At 49.1% G+C, this 17834-nt stretch overlaps 1 protein-coding gene across 3 annotated transcripts in view; it reads left to right on the top strand.

The window, feature by feature from the left end:
* The window catches only part of nrp1a (neuropilin 1a), an 80929-nt gene that overhangs the window by 7589 nt on the left and 55506 nt on the right, over window positions 1-17834 (top strand). The gene's annotated exons all lie outside the window — the stretch shown is intronic.

Here is a 17834-nt window from a genome sequence, read left to right as displayed (position 1 = left end):
GGGGTCCCCTAGGGCTCTATCCATGGCCCCCTCCTTTTTTATAACTCTACGCCAAATCTCTTCGCAGAAAATAACCGATCACAAGCTCACAGCGCCATCGTATTAGGAGGACGCGCTGTGAACTTGTCCGCCAAAGGTTCACCTCCCAGAATAGGGCTCATGTGGTTAACGGCCAGCGAGACATGTAATAAGTAACTCGATTATGATGGGTGGATTATTAGACCCTCTACCATGGCTTAACTCATCATCGGTAGCAGTAGCGTGGTGTTATTGCCACTGAGCGCCATCAGACTCCTCATTTGCGGCCCCGCACTCACCAAAACAGACCCTTACATAATGGAAACCGCTGAGGGCCGGAATGGCCTTATTCCTTATCTGATGGGCTAGTAGAGTAGAGTGGGTGTGGGCCGAGGGGGGGGGGGGGGCTACAATGCATGCTTCAGTGCACTGCCATGCAATCTAATTAGCGGGCAAATGGAACACACATGCTCCGCATGTTCACCCAACATGGTTGTTATCAGCAGACCAAACAAGGAGCACTCTAAAGTGGGAGCTTTGCGACAAGAAAAACAGGCCTTAAGTGAGCAGAGTTTGCGCCGGGCTGCGCCCCGGTGTTGTTGCACGTGCACTCCACTCTCGGGCAGGTTTGTTTGGGGAGGGCGCAGAGAGCTGTATCCTGAGAGCCGGAGGAGGAGCCCCCCACTCCATCACGGAGATAAGGAGGACTAAGTGAGCCCTACCGTTCTGAATGCCGAGCGTGTTTGCCTTTCACGCACCGCCTGCAGACTTGCACAGTGGAGTGAGTGGAGTTTGCAGGGCCCCACCCCAGACCCCCCCCCCGCACCTTCCCCCACACACACCCACCCACTCACTGTTCTCCTGGCTAATTCACTTTGAGGTGAAGGCGCAGCCGGCGTCAAAGCAAATGTTTGAAGGGAATTTGTTTCGAAAATCACTGAGAAGCAAAGCCATAGAACTTGAATAAATATATATACTACATATTACTGCGGTTCACTCTCTCCCTGTGCCTCTCTCTCTCTCTCTCTCTCTCTCTCTCTCGCTCTCTCTCTGATCTGATAAGGGCTGTCAAGCTTGTCTGGCTGTGACAGTCCAGCCATCTGGAGGGGGGATAGGAGCTTTTTGGTGCATTTGTAACGAAACATGTGACAGACAGGTTTCACTTACGGGTGAGTCGATCTAATTGTATAAGACAGGCAGGCAGGCTGAGCTTTTCCCTGTTTCAATAGGACTGACCATTGAGAATGCAGCTCAGTGAAATAATAGAAGGCCAGCGAATGTTTTGTGTTGTGCTATACTGCTAGCTTCTCTCTCCTCATCGCCTGCTGCTCTCCCGGAGACTTTCTACTTGGTATGATGTGCTCTTGACAGTGCCATGAATCATTGATGGCCTCGGATTTGCTGACCAGACCAAGAAAATAAAAACTTCCCCAGCAGCACACTGAAATCCCTCGCAGTCCAACCAGCCAAGGCTGCTCCACAGCTGCCTGAACATTTTTTTCTTCCTTTTTGTAAAAGAGAGGAGTTAAAAATGGAAGGAGAAAGAGAATGTCTACCCTTCCCAGACACCACCCCCGCACCCCCTCTCTCTCTCTCTCTTTTCCCCTGTCTCTCTGCCTGGGTGGACAGTCTTTACAGGACCCTTTAGAGAACACAGAATTCCAGTGTGACGGCCTGTGCAGTCCTGAGAAGCCAAGGGCGGTGGGTGGGTGGGTGGAGATGGGATGACGGTGGTGGCAGTTGGGGCGGGGAGGGAGGGAGGGAGGGGGGCGGGGGGTGCAGATATTCGGGGAATGCTTTCTCAAGCGGCCCATTGTGAGTGAGAAAGTCAGGGAGAGCCCCCATGCCTGACAGCGCCTCAAAAAGTCAACCACCGCTCCCCCCAGGCCGCCCATAACCTCACAACGAGGCTTGGAAAACCACTCTTTTTCCTTTTTCTTTAATTGCAACTCCGCCCACCCCCCCCCCCCCCACCCCTATACATACACACACATAATCCTCCACACTTCCCAGCCCCCTGCCACTCAACCCCCCCCATGCTGAGTTGCCCCCCGAAAGAGAACTGCCTGGCCTGCTGAGAAGGCAAACATTCTCCACTGTGGTCCACGACAATACACATCCTGCCTCCCCGTGGCATTCCTTGCCAGGTCTGGAGTCCAGAGATGACTAACAGTTAGGGAGGGAGGGTATAGCTGAACAGGGGGAGAGTTTTTTAGCCATACCCGGGGTCTATATGCGGTGCGCCCCCTCATACACTGGCCCCTTTTGTTATGTGGAATCCCAGAGAGGATCTTTGACTCACATGCCGCTTTGACAGTAAACAATGAGAGCCACCTGTTTCTTGGAAGTGAGAGGAAAATACACTACGGGAGGTTGGTTTAAGGGGGAAAGTTACCACTTTCCTTAATTACTTTAATACCTCACCAGTCACCACCACCACCCGAATAGCATGCTGGAGCGCCACGGCAAGGTGGGGCGGCGGGGGGCAGCTAATGGGGGGGGGGGGGGGGATTCTCACTTCCAGTGGAGCTTCACAGCAGGGGAGCAAGGCACCATAACTCTCTCCCCTTCCGGATGACATATCTCTCTCATGCCCCTCGTTGAGGTAACCGCAGGCAAGGAACCAAACAATAAAAAATGGATAAGTCGTCTGTGTGGCTGTCCATCAGCCGTTGTCAGAGAAGAAAATAAATAAGGCAGGAATGCAACCGGACTTTTTTATTTTCTCTCTCCCTCTCCTTGGACGGTGGACGGCCCTTGAAGACGGGAAAGGATGTGATCTCCGGCGACCTACTAGGGGGACGTGGATTGTTGGAGATACAGCCTTAGTGAATATTATTTCTGTTGTTGTCGTGCACTTCCTCCTGTGTGTGTGGGGAGAAGGCCTCTGCTGTAGTATTTGGTAATAACCACTGAAATGATGCACCTTGCATTTTCCAAATAAACTGTTCCCACTGTTCCTAACAATGAAAATCAAAGTACACTCCAAATTACATTGAAACAGTGTGCCTCGGGAGAGGGGAAGAAAAGAAGCTTGTCAGCGGTGGCACAAAGCGCAATCTATTTTGAATATATTAGTTTGCTCTTCATCGTAATTATACAGAACTCTATTTGCTCAGTGTGGAAAAAAACTTCCTGTGATGACTATTCTGAATGAGGAATACGTGTTTACATAGTCAGACGATGTCCTAAGCTCCCATAAATGTAATGAGACAGGTTGACCCACTGTAAGCTCTGTAAATAGCATTTCCCAAATGAAAGTAGGCTGGCTGTATTAAATGTTCCCCTGGGGAGATGTTCACCTTCATTACGAGCCAGAGGGCAGAAAGGGCCAGACAGCAGACAGAGAATAGTGTCAGAAACCTATTCGTGGCACATTTTTCACTTGAAAATCGGTTCTTTTCGGTGAGTGACGCGGTCGTACGACAAAGAAGTATGAATTAGGTTTTAACCATAATTTCTCTCTGTCAGTCCCCTGTTCTCTCTCTCTCTCTCTCTCTCTCTCTCTCTCTCTCTCTCTCTCTCTCTCTCTAACAAAAGGGGTTAATGGTGTTTCTATCGGTGCACACCTGCGAGTATTGTGTACCTGTGGCTGTGTGTGTGTGTGTGTGTGTGTGTGTGTGTGTGTGCGCGCACACGCGGTTGCCCAGCCAGTAGAGGGTGAAGGGTCCCCCCCCCCCCCTCTCTCTCTCTCTAATGGTGGAGTGTTCACCTTGGCCGACGCTTGGAAGGACAGTCTGATTGAAAAGCTTTCTGGTCGTGGCATCTGCCGTCCTCCCCGCTGCTCTGTCACTTCTTTGATTCATGCGCACCCCGGGCATCGCGGCTCACCCCGGCCGCCAGGCAAGCCTCTCTCTCCCTCACAGCAGGAGGGGGAACTCCTACTTCACAGTAGAGGAGGAGAAGGAGGAGGAGGAGGAGGGAAATAATGAGGTATAGCGAAGGAAGAGGAGAACCGGATGACACCAGGGGGGGAGGGCTCTCACACAACGGTGGATTTTGGAAACCGTACAACATCTCGGGCCGTGTTTTGTTTTGTGTGTGTTTTTTATATCTCGAGTTGGGAGTCAGCCTCAACTCGTGTTCGCCAGGGCAAGGGATCCAGTGTCATTACGCTGCTTCTGGCAGAGGGACGATGTGCTCATTTTCCAGTACAAGTTTCCCTATATGGAAGTTTCTGTTGAAATGAAGAGGTACTGTAGCCCTCGCAGCCCGGGGAAGTTCAGTTGTACGCGTCTTGTGCTGTTTTATACGAAACAGACACTCTCTCGCGAGCATGGCGCATGATTAGAGGACAGTGTTTGGTAATCTCTACTCTGGATCTGGACACACATCTATGGACTGTAAGAAAATTCATACTGGGGTTTTTCCTGCCAGCACAGATGAAAAAGCATTAAACGCTCAGGCTATAATTCAATTATGTGTGTTTCTGTTTCCAGAAGACATTGGCAATGAGAGCCAACTCACCCTCTCTCTGTTTGTTTCTCTCTCTCTCTTTCTCTCCCCCTCCCTCTCTCTCTTCTCGCTCTCTGTTCCCCCTCTCTCTGCCTCATATAACATAATTAGCTACAGGTTTCTGCTGCTCGCTGTGTTTCCATGTACGAGATGCTGAATTCTTTTCAGTTTTGTGTGTGTGTGCGCGCCGTGCCTGTGTGTGTGTGTGTGTGTGTGTGTGTGTGTGTGTGTGTGTGTGTGTGTGTGTGTGTGTGTGTGTGTGTGTGTGTGTGTGTGTGTGTGTGTGTGTGTGTGTGTGTGTGTGTGTGTGTGTGTGTGTGTGTGTGTGTGTGTAAAACAACAAAGGGGGGGGGGGGGGGTTGGGCTGAATGAGGAATAATTAGGCTATGAAGAGATGTGGGTGGCGGCTGGTGGGAGAGAAGAGCAGTAGTCGGGGGCCCATTAGTTTGAAACAGAACCTCCCAAAACATCTCACTTCTCTTCCAGTCTGTCCCAGAGGGGAGAGAGAGAGTGAAGAGACATAGAGGGAGATCTTCTTAGTCTAATTGATGAGGGCCCGTTTCGAGCTGCGGGGGGCTTTAATCCAGCGTGTCCAGGCTTGTCAGACATGTTTCGTTTGGTGGCCTAACCTTGAATGGGGCTCATGATTTTGATTGATGCGTCCCCCTTCGCCCATGTGGCCTGTTTGTTGCCCTAAAGCCCCGGTGCTTAGGGATCCGCAAGGGGGGGTGAGTGGCGGGGGGTAGATTCAGCACCTATAACGCCATTCATCCAAGCAATCAAGCGTGGCCCCCGAAGGGGGATCGGGCTGAAGAGAAGTTTGTTTGTGGTAGGTACGCGGGCGTAGGATTGAAAGCCAGGGGTTCCTCCTGTTTAACCCCTCGCATCCCCAGAGGCGTTTTGGGGTTTGTGTGTTTGTGCACGCCACGGGTTGGCCATTGGACCGTTGGCGTTTCCTCTTGGCTCGGGGAGGAGAGGCCTCGGCAGCAAGCAGACAGTGATTGATGGGGCGGGGCCCTACCACTCTCTGATTGAGTTAGACGCACGCGCTCCACAAACCCGCTTGATCCCTCCTCCACTAAATTGGCAACGTTAATTATGGCCTCTTTTTTTACTCTTTTCTTTTTTTCTGTGCTGTGACAGTAATACGTTTAATTTTCTCTCTAAGAAAAATAAAAGGCTGTAAATGCAGTGTTTTTAGCTCAGTTTGGTGCTGGAAGTGCCAGTACCACTACCCTTGATCTCAGGGTCACCCCTGGAGAGATGGGGCATGTGAGGCCCCCCCCCCCCCCCCCCGCGCGCACACACACACTCTCAGGCACGCACGCCCGCACACACGCACGCAGGAGTATCTAATATTATCAGCCAGACGGCCTCCCAAGTTGGCAGGCACTGGAGTGCGGGCCAGTAAATGGAAGGGTCGGCTTGCCCTCCAAAACTTGGCAGGGGCCCGGTCGGCCATCAGCACTTTGATCGGCCCCTGTAAATGCCGTGCCGGTGGCCCCTCTGTCCGATGCTTTGGATGAGATGCACCTCTTGGCTCGAAACCATCGCAGCACGCCGGGGCCATTTGGCTTTCAAAGTGCCGCGTCATTGGAAATACCAGAGGAGCGTTCTGTGCGGGCGGTGTGAACAAAACTGTATTGAGATGAAGGACGTGTCATTCGTCAAACGCAGATCTATCCAAGCACCGATCACCGCTCGCAGGAAATTGTCCCTATCTGGCAATCGACCGATCTGCCAACCCAACCCAACGTCAGCAAACATGTTGGCGTGCACAGCGCATACTCTGAAAATACTTTCTCATTCATGTTTATCATCATCCCCTTCCTTCTTTTCAAGGACAGAAATAGCCCGGCTGTCTTTAGGCGTTTCGGGGGTTTAAGGTCACACACATTTTTGTGTGTGTGTGTGTGTGCTTGTATCTTGTGTATAAGACACCGTCCAACTGCTCTGTCATTCTCCACCGCACCCTGTTCAGTCCCAGGGGCTGTGTGCCAAGTATCCTGAAGGCCAGCCAGATGACCGGGTCACAGAGCACTGAGACCCAGACTAGACTTTGACTCTCTGACCTGGCCTCCACAGGACTCAGGGAGAAAGCTGGAGAGACAGGGGGGGAGGGGTGGGGGTGGGGCGGGTCATTTAATTGAATAAATCCCAGTGCAGTTATTACTCCTGTTGCCCTCAAGCCTCTCAGCCAGCATGGAGCCATATAACAGACTCAGAGAAAGAGAGAGAGAGAGAGAGAGAGAGAGAGAGAGAAAGAGTGTGTCAGGCAATATTGACCCCTTTGCCATGAATCCTCACTAGAGCCCGACTGATGGCAGATTTAAGAGGCCACCGATTACCGATGTTATGACAGACAGGGGAAAAAAAGTGTAACATCTTTAAACCAATTTGAAAAACTCAAGTTTCTCTTTGTTTTTTCTAATTTTTCTATTTTATTATTAACCTAAAATGTTTTAATTAAGTATATTACATTAAACATTAAAGTATATGAAAAGAACACTTATCCCTAACCCTTAATAAGCAAATATAAAATACAGATTACACACATAATCATGTGCTGCATCATCAGCTGCCTAATTGCCTATAGCGATAAAACAATTTAAATAATGGCTTATACATCGGTCGGCTCTAAACCTCACGCTTTACTCGTGTTAGCACCCATATGCCCACTAGTGCTGCTGCTTTTTTGTCTCCAATCCATTGCCCATTCTCAGTCTTTTTCCAACTTGGCTCCTTTGCTTGCACACTCACTCACTCACTCACTCACTCACTCACTCTCTCTCTCTCTCTCTCTCTCTCTCTCTCTCTCTCTCTCTCTCTCTCTCTCTCTCTCTCTCTCTCTCTCTCTCTCTCTCTCTCTCTCTCTCTCTCCCCCCCTCTCTCTCCCTTCCTGTCTCCATTGTGGAGAGGAGACAAGGAGTTCTGAACAGCGGCCAAAGGCTTTACCTCTAGGTGACCCCAGTCTCAAGTCCCCTTCCCCTCCCCCTCTGGTCCCCAACCCCCCCCTACTCCTCTCCTCTCCTCTGCTCCTGTCCCCAACCCCCCTCCCCCCCTCCTCCTCCCACCTCGCTACTTTAAGTGTTTCTGTGAGTCCCCAGTTCATAGAGGCAGCTCATTAGACGGTGGGGGTACGTGCTATCCTCTTGCCTCCCTGGCTGGCAGCCATCCTGCGTAGCTCTTGAAAGGTCACGCGGCGGTCACATGTCTAATTTTAGTCTGACTGAGTTTCAGTAGGTCACTGGCTCAAGGTTGTGTACAATTACCTCTCTGTTTCATCAGCGGCATCACTACTGTCCTACTTCTGCTCATTAGAAAAAGGCCCGTAGTAAGCCTATACTCTCAGATATAACCAGTAGTAATTTACGGGGGGGCACAGTTCGTGCGCCTCTTGCGGATCCCTCGTCCAATCATCGCGGGGTTGCCCCATTGCCAAGTCACCGCGGCCCGCAATTGGCTGAGAGAGATGGGCGTCTGTCTGCGGACCCTCATTATACTAGCGGGGTTGAGACAGCCAGGGACGGGGGATGCTCGATTCCACAGCGGGGGGGTTTGCGAGGCACGGCAGAGTCTTATCCGTGCCACTGACTCCCGCAGGGCTCCTGGGGGGTTGTGGTGGTGGGGGGTGTGTTTAATGGAAGACGGCTCACGTCTGGCTTGCCGTTGCCACTGCCACATCGTCCCCCACTCCGATCTAGTCCCGTTTTTCTTTACCCATGACTTCTCATCGTTATAACAAACGGCTTATCATCCAAGCAGTGGTGTAAACGTCCATGGAGGACTCTCCATCTCTCTCTCTCTCTCTCTCTCTCTCTCTCTCTCTCTCTCGCAACTTGCATCGCCCACAAGTTTGTTTACAGGCTGCCTTCTTGTCACAGGCTGTACAGTATATAGCTGCCACATTGCACGTGTGTAGGCGTATGTGTGTATGAAGGACTGTTGAATACATCCTATTCGTTATACAGTGTTCTTAGAGTCCAGTGTTGCTCTCATGAAGCGCTTTCCTAGAAATTCACCCAATGGTACGCGTTTCATTCATATTCAAAAGCCTGTGCGTGAATATTCATATCTGCATACGTCGCCAACTGCAATACACACGGAGAAGTGGTGTTAAGCTAAGCAGTTTGATTTCCAAAGCTCAGTTAGAACAGAGGAAAGTGCAAAATGCGTATTTCCGTTTTTCCCGAGGCAATTTCTAAATGTAACTGCAGTTAGTCTTGCTTTTTTTCATGATATAAGAGATGAATAATAGAAAGAAACTCTACCCGGATACCTCTCCGCCAAAGCTTTTCCTGTTCATAGCTACAACTATTTATTACATTGTATTCGCAATCTTAAAAGCTGCATTGTGTGTTACACGGTTCCTGCCAATAAATAAGAGGAATTATGACAACAAGCCTCCCATCTGGCACTTTCCTCTAGCTCCCCATTCCCTTGTCTGTCACAAAAGTGAGACAAACGTATAGCTACTACAGGCAAGCTGGTTGTCTTTTGTTTTCATACAAGTGAAGAGATAGGTAAATGTATCTTAGCAGTTCAACTCTGTATGGAAACAAGCCATCGTAACGACCGCTCAGCTTTTTACTTAAGTAAAAGTATTAATACCACAATGTAGAATTACTCTGTTACAAGTAAAAGTCCGGTATTCAAAATATACTTGAGTAAAAGTACAAAAGTATTGCCCTCAAAACATATTTAAAGTACCAAAAGTAAACGTACCCATTACGCAGAATGTCCCATTTTACAAATTTTCAAAAATATATAGAAATCTTTAGAATTTTTATAAGAATGTATTAAAAAAAATGTATTTCAATGATTTGCCAACCTAAAAGCATGGAGATCTGCTATTTACTATGAAGTATAACATAGGGCTATTGAATAAATATGAGCAATTGAAGTGGCAAGAGGTTTTGTCAGGAGCTTGGTGAGCGGAGCCCGAAGTCTAGGGCCGTATTTTAACGTGTTAAGGGGAAATAAACAACATTGACGTACACATTTTAGTCCGGTATAGCATTGAAACCTCAATGAAACCGTCAGCTCATTTTATTTTCCAGGCCTGTCAAAAATATTGCACAATGCAGCTCTTTGCAGTTTCCAAGCCGGCGGTGGCGTTGAGATGTATGTATTTGATTACAATTAGAATTTATGCTCTCGCTTTTAACTCTCTAATGCATCTTCAGATGATATATGAACCACTTGTGTGGCCGTTGCATGTGCCTTGTGAGAACATTACATCAGCGGTGTAATTGAGGAGGTTGCCGAGCCCTTAAAACAAATCACTCTTTGCCGCATGACTAAATAACAGCAGCCACATCACCACAAATGCATTGCCCCTTAAACAACTTGACTCATATTCACGTTACTATAATCGCATTATTGTGACCTATTTGTCACGCTTTATGATCTAAATGGGGCAATTGGAAGTCGGAAGCTGTCCGAGAGCACGAGAAGGGGGTAGAATTGAAATAAGTACACATCTGTTTTGGCCCCAGGGCCACTTTGCAGTCCCCTGTGCGAGCAGAAAGCTAAACATACAGTATCGCCATCTCCGAGGGGTTCAGAGGGCAGTAGGCACAAGGGTTTCAGAGTGTTCGCTAACAAGGAGCTTTTGTGGTCGCCTTTATTTCCCCTGCTTGTTTTCTAGCCTCCTAACTCCCGAAGGGAGTCTCTCATGGGTACTACACGTACGTGCCGAGCTGGATGGATTCCCCCCGGGGGCAACATTCTCCCTCTCTCGTCCGCCTCGGCACATACTTCCAAATAAAGGATTATTGTGTGTGTTGTGGAGGGAGGGAGAGGCAATAATTGTGTCTAAATAGCCAAATTCATTAATCTGATTGTTGGCGACAGCAGATCTCTCAACAGTGTAATTAGGAAAGCTAATGGATGGAGGCATGCTAAATCCATCAATGTTAATGATAATTGCCATTTAGGACGGCGAATATGCTTTACGAACGCATGACCGAGGCGCCCACAAAATCTGAACCAGCAGTGGCGTCTAAAAATACAGAGAGTACTGAGCTCGCCCATGTGGGGGTGACACCCAGTGAGGTTGGAGGCTGGTCAGATGGGTGCAGCTGTGCGTGCTGGGCGGGGAATATCCCTGCATCTATCCATCCATCCACTCATGCTGTGGCGGTTGGCGTAGCAAATTAATCGTTTCTTTTCCCCGGATCCATCCCTCCCTCCCTTTGCAGCGACAAGCGCCCACTTCTAAACATCTCGGCTGTGATCAGTTGGAATCAAGATGGTGACTGGTACCACTGGGTGGGGTCCCCGGGATCAGAGGTCTGCCTCCCACCCAAATCTTTCCAGGATCTACAAAACATACTGATGAAGAGAAAGAGGCAGAGCCCCCACGATTTCTTATAATGGCCCGTGTCTAAGTTTCCCACTCTTGAGGCCTTCTCCCCAAACGAAAACATAACGTTAATAACTCAATTAGGGGTAATGTTTTCATTTGAGAACATTTAGTTGGAGACTCAGTTACCGGCCTGTCACCTCTTCCTTCCTCATCCGTCAAGGGAAACATGACGTGGGGTCATTAAACTTGGACAGGGCCCGGGGAAACTGTTATTCTGTCGTGGGTTAATGAATGTCACATGCAGACTTGCGGGGCCGAGAGTGAGAGAAAAAGAGAGAGACTATTTTATTTCGGTGAGGTATGTCCCCTCCAGGCTTGGAAAAAGCACGTCAGAGATCAACTTGTCACGACCCCCTTGTACAAACGTTAATGATGTTATGCCTGGGCCTTAAGTGACAGTTTGTTAGCCATCTTGGTAACACTTGAATTCAACCAAGCTGGAGTTTTCCTGACAGCTGACAACGTTTGGGGACTTTTCCCCTGTTAAGTCTCGCCAGGCCTCCCAGAGCTATGTCTCGAGCCTGTTGTTTAGGGCTGTTTGCCCTGCACTTTGCCGTGCTAAGAGATGTTTTGACATGTTTAGGGTGACATGTTTTCGTGCGATAGCGAGCTGCAGTGCACGCTCAAAAAAGGAGAAGCAAAAGCAGAACACTTCTTGTTTCTTTTCTCGTCACACAGCCTATAACGCAGGAAGGTACGACAACAAGCACTTGTTCTCTTTTCCACGCCGTGCTTGGGCTTATAAATGGCTCGATTAAAACACGTAACGGATCGTATAAGGGCCTGTACGCAGCCTGCCCGTAGTGGTGTTATTCGACTGCCTGAGATTGTATTGCTTTTTTGTGGAACCATATCAAGCAGGCGTTTACAGAGGGAGGACAGATTATTTCCATGGGAAAGCTTCAGGCAATAGAACTGTTACATTGTTAGGCCCCGTGGTTTGTCGTCTCCTCTTTGGCTTTGCAAGAAGGGCTAATGTTCTCGTTTGACACTAGCGGATTGCTTTCTCTCTGTGCCTGGAGAAAGAAGGCAGACTAATACATTTGAGGCGGTGAAGCGAAGGTCGTCGAGAATTAGATTCACCCCCCCCCCCCCTCCTTTTTTTTCCTTTCCCTTTAATTTCCCCGCTGGATTGGCAGACCGTTTTGACTATTAACACTGCGGTAGGCAGCTCACTGTGTGTGTGTGTGTGTGTGTGTGTGTGTGTGTGTGTGTGTGTGTGTGTGTGTGCGTGTGTGTGTGCGTGTGTGTGTGTGTCTGTGTGCGTCTGTGTGTGTGTGTGCATGTTGGCAGGCCCACCCCCAGTCCAAAGCAGACGAGACAAATGGTTGTTACAGTGAGGGCACGGTGCAGCTGGAAGACAAAAACAAAGCTATACGGCAACACAAAATAACAAATTATAATATGTGCCCCAAGGAGGCGGTGCTAAATTTAACTTGGCAGGTCAGGAATAGAGAGAAGCGAGAGAGAGAGAGAGAGAGAGAGAGAGAGAGGCGAAGAACTCATTGAAACAGTGGGACCGTCCAGGGCTTGAAACTAGGCCATGCTCTGTGAAAGAGAGAGAGAGAGACACACACACACACAGAGAGAGCCCACAACCCCTCTCTCTCTCTCCCCATCTCACAGGGTTTTCCTCACGATCCTTATGATCTCCATATTGCCTGTTAGCTGCCCCCCGCCCCCCCCCCCCCCCCCCTGCAGGTGCGTAGAGAAATGTATTACAGACACGTTTAACACTGGCTGGCAACCGGAGAGACTTTGGGAGGCGTCGGCGTGCCCCGCCAAGCGGGTTCCCCTGTAATGTCTTCCAGATGATAAGAGCCCGGGCCGGGGCCCTTCACGCGTTACCGGAGAGGAACCTCTGGAGTTCCTCTGTCTTTAACACTCCAGTCATTTAAGAGAAGACACCTCAGAGACCCACATCGCGAGGATAGTTGTACAAGCGGGTCTCCTCTTTCCTCGCAAGTCGCGGGCGCAGAGCCGAGCGAGCGAGGGGCCCGGGGGCCTTATTCTTCTCTCCTCCTTTCCATCTGCATCCTCCTCTCCCTCCCGCTGTGCCATGTTTATGAGGGCCATCTGAGGCGGCTGTTGATGTGCCAGAGTAAAAATCGCAATAAACAGTTTTTTTTGTGTGTGGAGGTGCTAGGAGACTAGAAAAGGGGGAAAAAGAGGGAGGTAGTGGGGAGTAAGATACTTTGTTCCTCTCTCATGGAGGGTGGTGCATAAGGAGCCTGCAAGAACAGGCTGCAGAGGAAAACACACTCTCTCTGGCTTCCCTCCATGCAGGCACGCATGCGCGCGCGCACACACACACACACACACGGACACACACACACAGACACACACACACGGACACGGACACACACACACTTGCTGTAGTGTGTCCTACTCTTCTTGTTCTTGCTCTTTTCTTCTTCTTGTTCTTCTTCTTGTTCTTGTTATTCCTCTTCTTCTTCTTCTTCTTCTTATGACTCATCTCTGCATACATATTTTAGATGTCTGGCAATGCTGAGGTTCTGGCAGCGGAGGGGGAGGGGGGTGGGGGTGGGATGGGGGGTTTGCAGAGGCAGAGCTACTGAGGTGAATTATAAGTGGGCTGATAGCACAGAGCGGGGGCCAGAGAAGATTGATGCCCTCTGCCATGAGCTGGAAGCCAACAGACATCGGAGGAGAGGAGAGGAGAGGAGAGGAGAGGAGAGGAGAGGAGAGGAGAGGAGAGGAGAGGAGAGGAGAGAGGAAATCACAGGAGAGAGGAAGATAGATATGGGGAACAGGGAGTACAGTGCCGGAGGGGAGAGGAGAATTGTATAGGGCTAGAAAAAGAAGGAAGGAAGACTTCCATTTCGTAACCTCCTGGCCGCTCTTCCCTCATTGCTAAAGCAGTCCCAAGAAACACTGTGCTTCATTAGACTCACGAGCACAGCGTTCAAAATGTGTTCGTTTGACTCCGGCATCCAACTCGCATCCAATTTTACACCTGTTAGAAGCCAATACGTCGTCACACCGGCACCACAAATGAAATTCCAATCTATTCGCTTCCCTCTCGCATAGCAAAGTCCTGCAGTGTCAGTTTAACTCCGATATTGTAAAAGTGCACCCTCGAGGACCATCCATTCTTACAGTCGTCAGGGTTACACCAACACACAGGATTCTACTGTGTAATATATCAGCTGCACGATGACGTCGTAGGGGAAACACAATCCCGCGCGTTAGCGCGCTGCTTTAAACCCCACAAATGAGTGACACCCGTGTCCGATGTGTGCCCTAAAAGCAAGCAGTAGAAATAACTCTGTAAACAACAGCGGAGCGGATGCTGGCGGTACAAAGTGCCCACATAACCACCACCATCCATCCACCCCCTCCGCCACCCCAACCCTCCAAGCCAACACAAACCTTAAGCTGGGATTTCATTTTGCTGAGTCGAGGCTGATAAACGTAGCGGAGACAAGAGTGCTGTTGTTGTATGCCAGAGTCAGGAATGTTACCACAGCTGGAGAGCGAGATGAGAGAGGCCTGCGTTATACTTTAGCCGCGCACCGGTGTCACACACACACCGAAAATAGTAGATCTACAAGCTCTTAAGCTTGCAGATCTGCTATCTTCGGCGTGAGACACCGACACGCCGCTATAAGTATAACTCAGAGAGATAACTGCTCTAAAACCACAAGCCTGGGAGGAAAAGAGAGTGATAGAGAAAGAGACACAAACAGAGAGAGAGAGAGAAAGAGTCATATCAAACGGTTCATACAAAGGGAGCGAGCTCATTAGCAGCCAAACATGTGAGAGGCATATAGCGCATGGGGCTCTGCAGTAACAACGGGTGTGCTCTCTATCATAGCACAAAAACACCCATCTGAAGAGCTCAGCTGGCCTGAGCCCATCCACCTGCGACTATGTCTTTTTCCCACATTATTTTCTCAACCCATGAACTGATGTGCGTCTCCATGTGTAGAGCAGGCTACAGGGACTTGGAACCCCAGCTTAGGGGCAGGTTTAAGGGGGAAGTGAGAAGTGGGCTTTAGACATGGGGGGGGGGGTGGGACCGGCGTATCGGGGCTTGGGTTTGCCAGCCCCATGGGGTCTCTAGAGAAGACTATAGAGAAAGCCCAAAGCAAAGCCCAGCCCTCTGGGTTCCTGCCCAGCCCTCGCCTTATCCTTTCCTTCAGTGAGTCTTCTTCCCGGGTGAAAGAGGGGAGAGAGAGGCTGATGTGCGCTGACAGCGCCGTATCACCTCCCATCACTCCAGCCGCTCGGGGGGAAAAAAAAAGACGAGTGAAGTCATCCGTCCATCGCAGTGTATGTGCCTCCTCCTCCTCAGGGCGGTGAACTTTTCCTTCCCTTCTTCTCATGCTCTTTGCAGTGGTTCCTCAAACCTTTTCTTGACAAGGACCCCCAAATTGATATTGTATTCGGCCGCGGACCACCATCCGAAAAGGTTTTGTGCCAGGGACCCCCAGAAGAGAAGATTTATGTAAAAAAAAATCAAACATTTTCAAATTATAACAGATGTACAAGCTCGCAGTGTGAGCTTGTAGATCTGCTATTTTTGAATAGACGATATATAAATGGATAAAGTAGTTAAAATGATTGTTAAACTATTTTAGCTGGGGACCCCCTGGAACCCCCCCCACCCCCCCCAAGGACCCCTGGGTGGTTCCCGAACCCCACTTTAAGAACCAATGTTTTTTATGACACCCCCCTCCGGCCGGTGTAGCTTGCTGGCACCAACCATTATCCATAATATTTTCTAATGTCTGTGCGTAAGCCCGGTGGGCCCACACCCTCCCTCTCCCCCCCACTCCAACCCCCCTCCTTTCCCACATCACCTGTGGTTTCACAATTGCGCCCGTTTTAATTCAAGGCAGGTGGGGGAAGCTGTTCTCGGCGGTACAGTGGGCGCGGCGGGGGCCATGCGGTTACTTGTCTGCGCCCACCTGAGGGCTTTAGCCCACCCCGAGCCGTCATTCAAAGTGTAAATCGCCTTTTTGTGTGAAATAACCGCGCATTAAGTGAGTTTCGACCCCGCTAAGGAGGGCCCGTGTTTTGACAGTAATTTGGGACTCAAGCATAACTTTTGAAAGTACGCCCGATGCCTAGAAGGCACATATTTGAGCAGGGAGGTGGAGAGGGGATAATGAGGGAAGCAGAGAGAGAGAGAGAGAGAGAGAGAGAGTGCATAGGTATACGTTCATGCAGTGGTGGAAAAACCTCTCGCATTTTTTACTTAAGTAAAAGTATCAATACCACAGTGTAGATTAATACTCTGTTACAAGTAAAAGTTTGGAATTCAAAATTGACTTCAGTGTAAGTACAAAAGTATTGGCATCGAAATGTACTTAAAGTAACAAAAGTAAAAGTAGTCACTATGCAGAAATGTCCCATTTCAAGTTTTAAAAATGTATCAAAATCTTTTGAAAATAGCAGATCGACAAGCTCATAACGCGTGTTGTGAGCTTGTAGATCGGCTATTTTAAAATCACACACACACAATGTATGTTTTGTAATAATAATCCAAATCTGAAAAGTAACTAGTAACTAAAGTTTTCAAATAATTGTAGTGGAGTAAAAGTACAATATTTGCCTCTGAGATGTAGTGGAGTAGAAGTATAAAGTACTGAAATTGGAAATACTCCAGTAAAGTAAAAAAAAATCCTCAAAATCTTACTTAAGTACAGTACTTGAGTACATGTCCTCAGTTACTTTCCACCACTGAGTTCATGTGTGCATTGCCTTGTGCTTTTCTTTGAATGTGTGTGTGTGTGTGTGTGTGTGTGTGTGTGTGTATGTGTGTGTGTGTCAGCCATCTTTGTAACGATGCTGGGTAATGAGGATAATAAAATAAAAAGATTCATTCTATATTAAGAGCTGAAGTCATGAGCATTATGGCCGATTAAATGCCGTGGAAACCTGAGGCCAATTGAGCTCGCTGTGTGGCACTCACCCCATGTCAGTCAGAATGAACACACACACACACACACACACACACACACACACACACACACACACACACACACACACACACACACACACACAGACACAGACACAGACACACACACACACTCTGCAGTGCAGAGAACTCATCACTCCTGCATGGTAACACACTCATATACAGAAGACTATAGAACACACATACACACGCACACACACACATGCACATGCATGCACAGTTACCAGTGGAAAAACCACAACTGTGTGTATAAGTAGTGTAAGCACCCCCCCCCACACACACACACACACACACACACACACACACACACACACTCTCTTTATTATCCTGATAATCGGGAGCTGTGTTGAGACCACCCTCATTGACCAATTACTCCAATTCCTCCCTGCTCTTGTGTCTTATGTTTCACATGCCAGGATCTCTTTGTGTGTGTGTGTGTGTGTGTGTGTGTGTGTGTGCGCGCGTGTGTGCGTGTGTGTGTGTGTGTGTGCGTGCGTGCGTGCGTGCATGTTCCTATAGGGCACATTTCAAAGCTGTTTTCCTCCCTTGCCCCAGAAAAGTCCGCGCTGACTCAATTAGGCCATTCCTCCCGTCAATAGCCGCGGGTCTGAAATTACATTTGAGTAGGCTGTGGTGTGTGTACTGTGTGTGTGTGTGTGTGTGTGTGTACGAGCGCAGCCTGTCCTGTATGTGTGTGCACACTCCAGCAATCGCGATGAGGCTGTTTTTGATAGCGTTAACACCTGGTCTCTCTGTATACCAGCCAACTAGGGCCATATAATCACTTCCAATGGATATTCTCGTATAGAATGCACCCATCTGCCACACACACAGTTTGTGTGTGTGTGTGTGTGTGTGTGTGTGTGTGTGTGTGTGTTGTGTGTGTGTGTGTGTGTGTGTGTGTGTGTGTGTGTGTGTGTGTGTGTGTGTGTGTGTGTGTGTGTGTGTGTGTGTGTGTGTGTGTGTGTGTGTGTGTGTGTGTGTGTGTGTGTGTGTGTGTGTGTTTGCGATTCAACCTGAGATCTCATTACTGCGGAACATTAT

Source organism: Gymnoscopelus braueri (assembly GCF_963280865.1).
Source record: "Gymnoscopelus braueri genome assembly, chromosome: 21".
Lineage (NCBI taxonomy): Eukaryota > Metazoa > Chordata > Actinopteri > Myctophiformes > Myctophidae > Gymnoscopelus > Gymnoscopelus braueri.
This window is presented reverse-complemented; position numbering and strand designations above follow the sequence as displayed.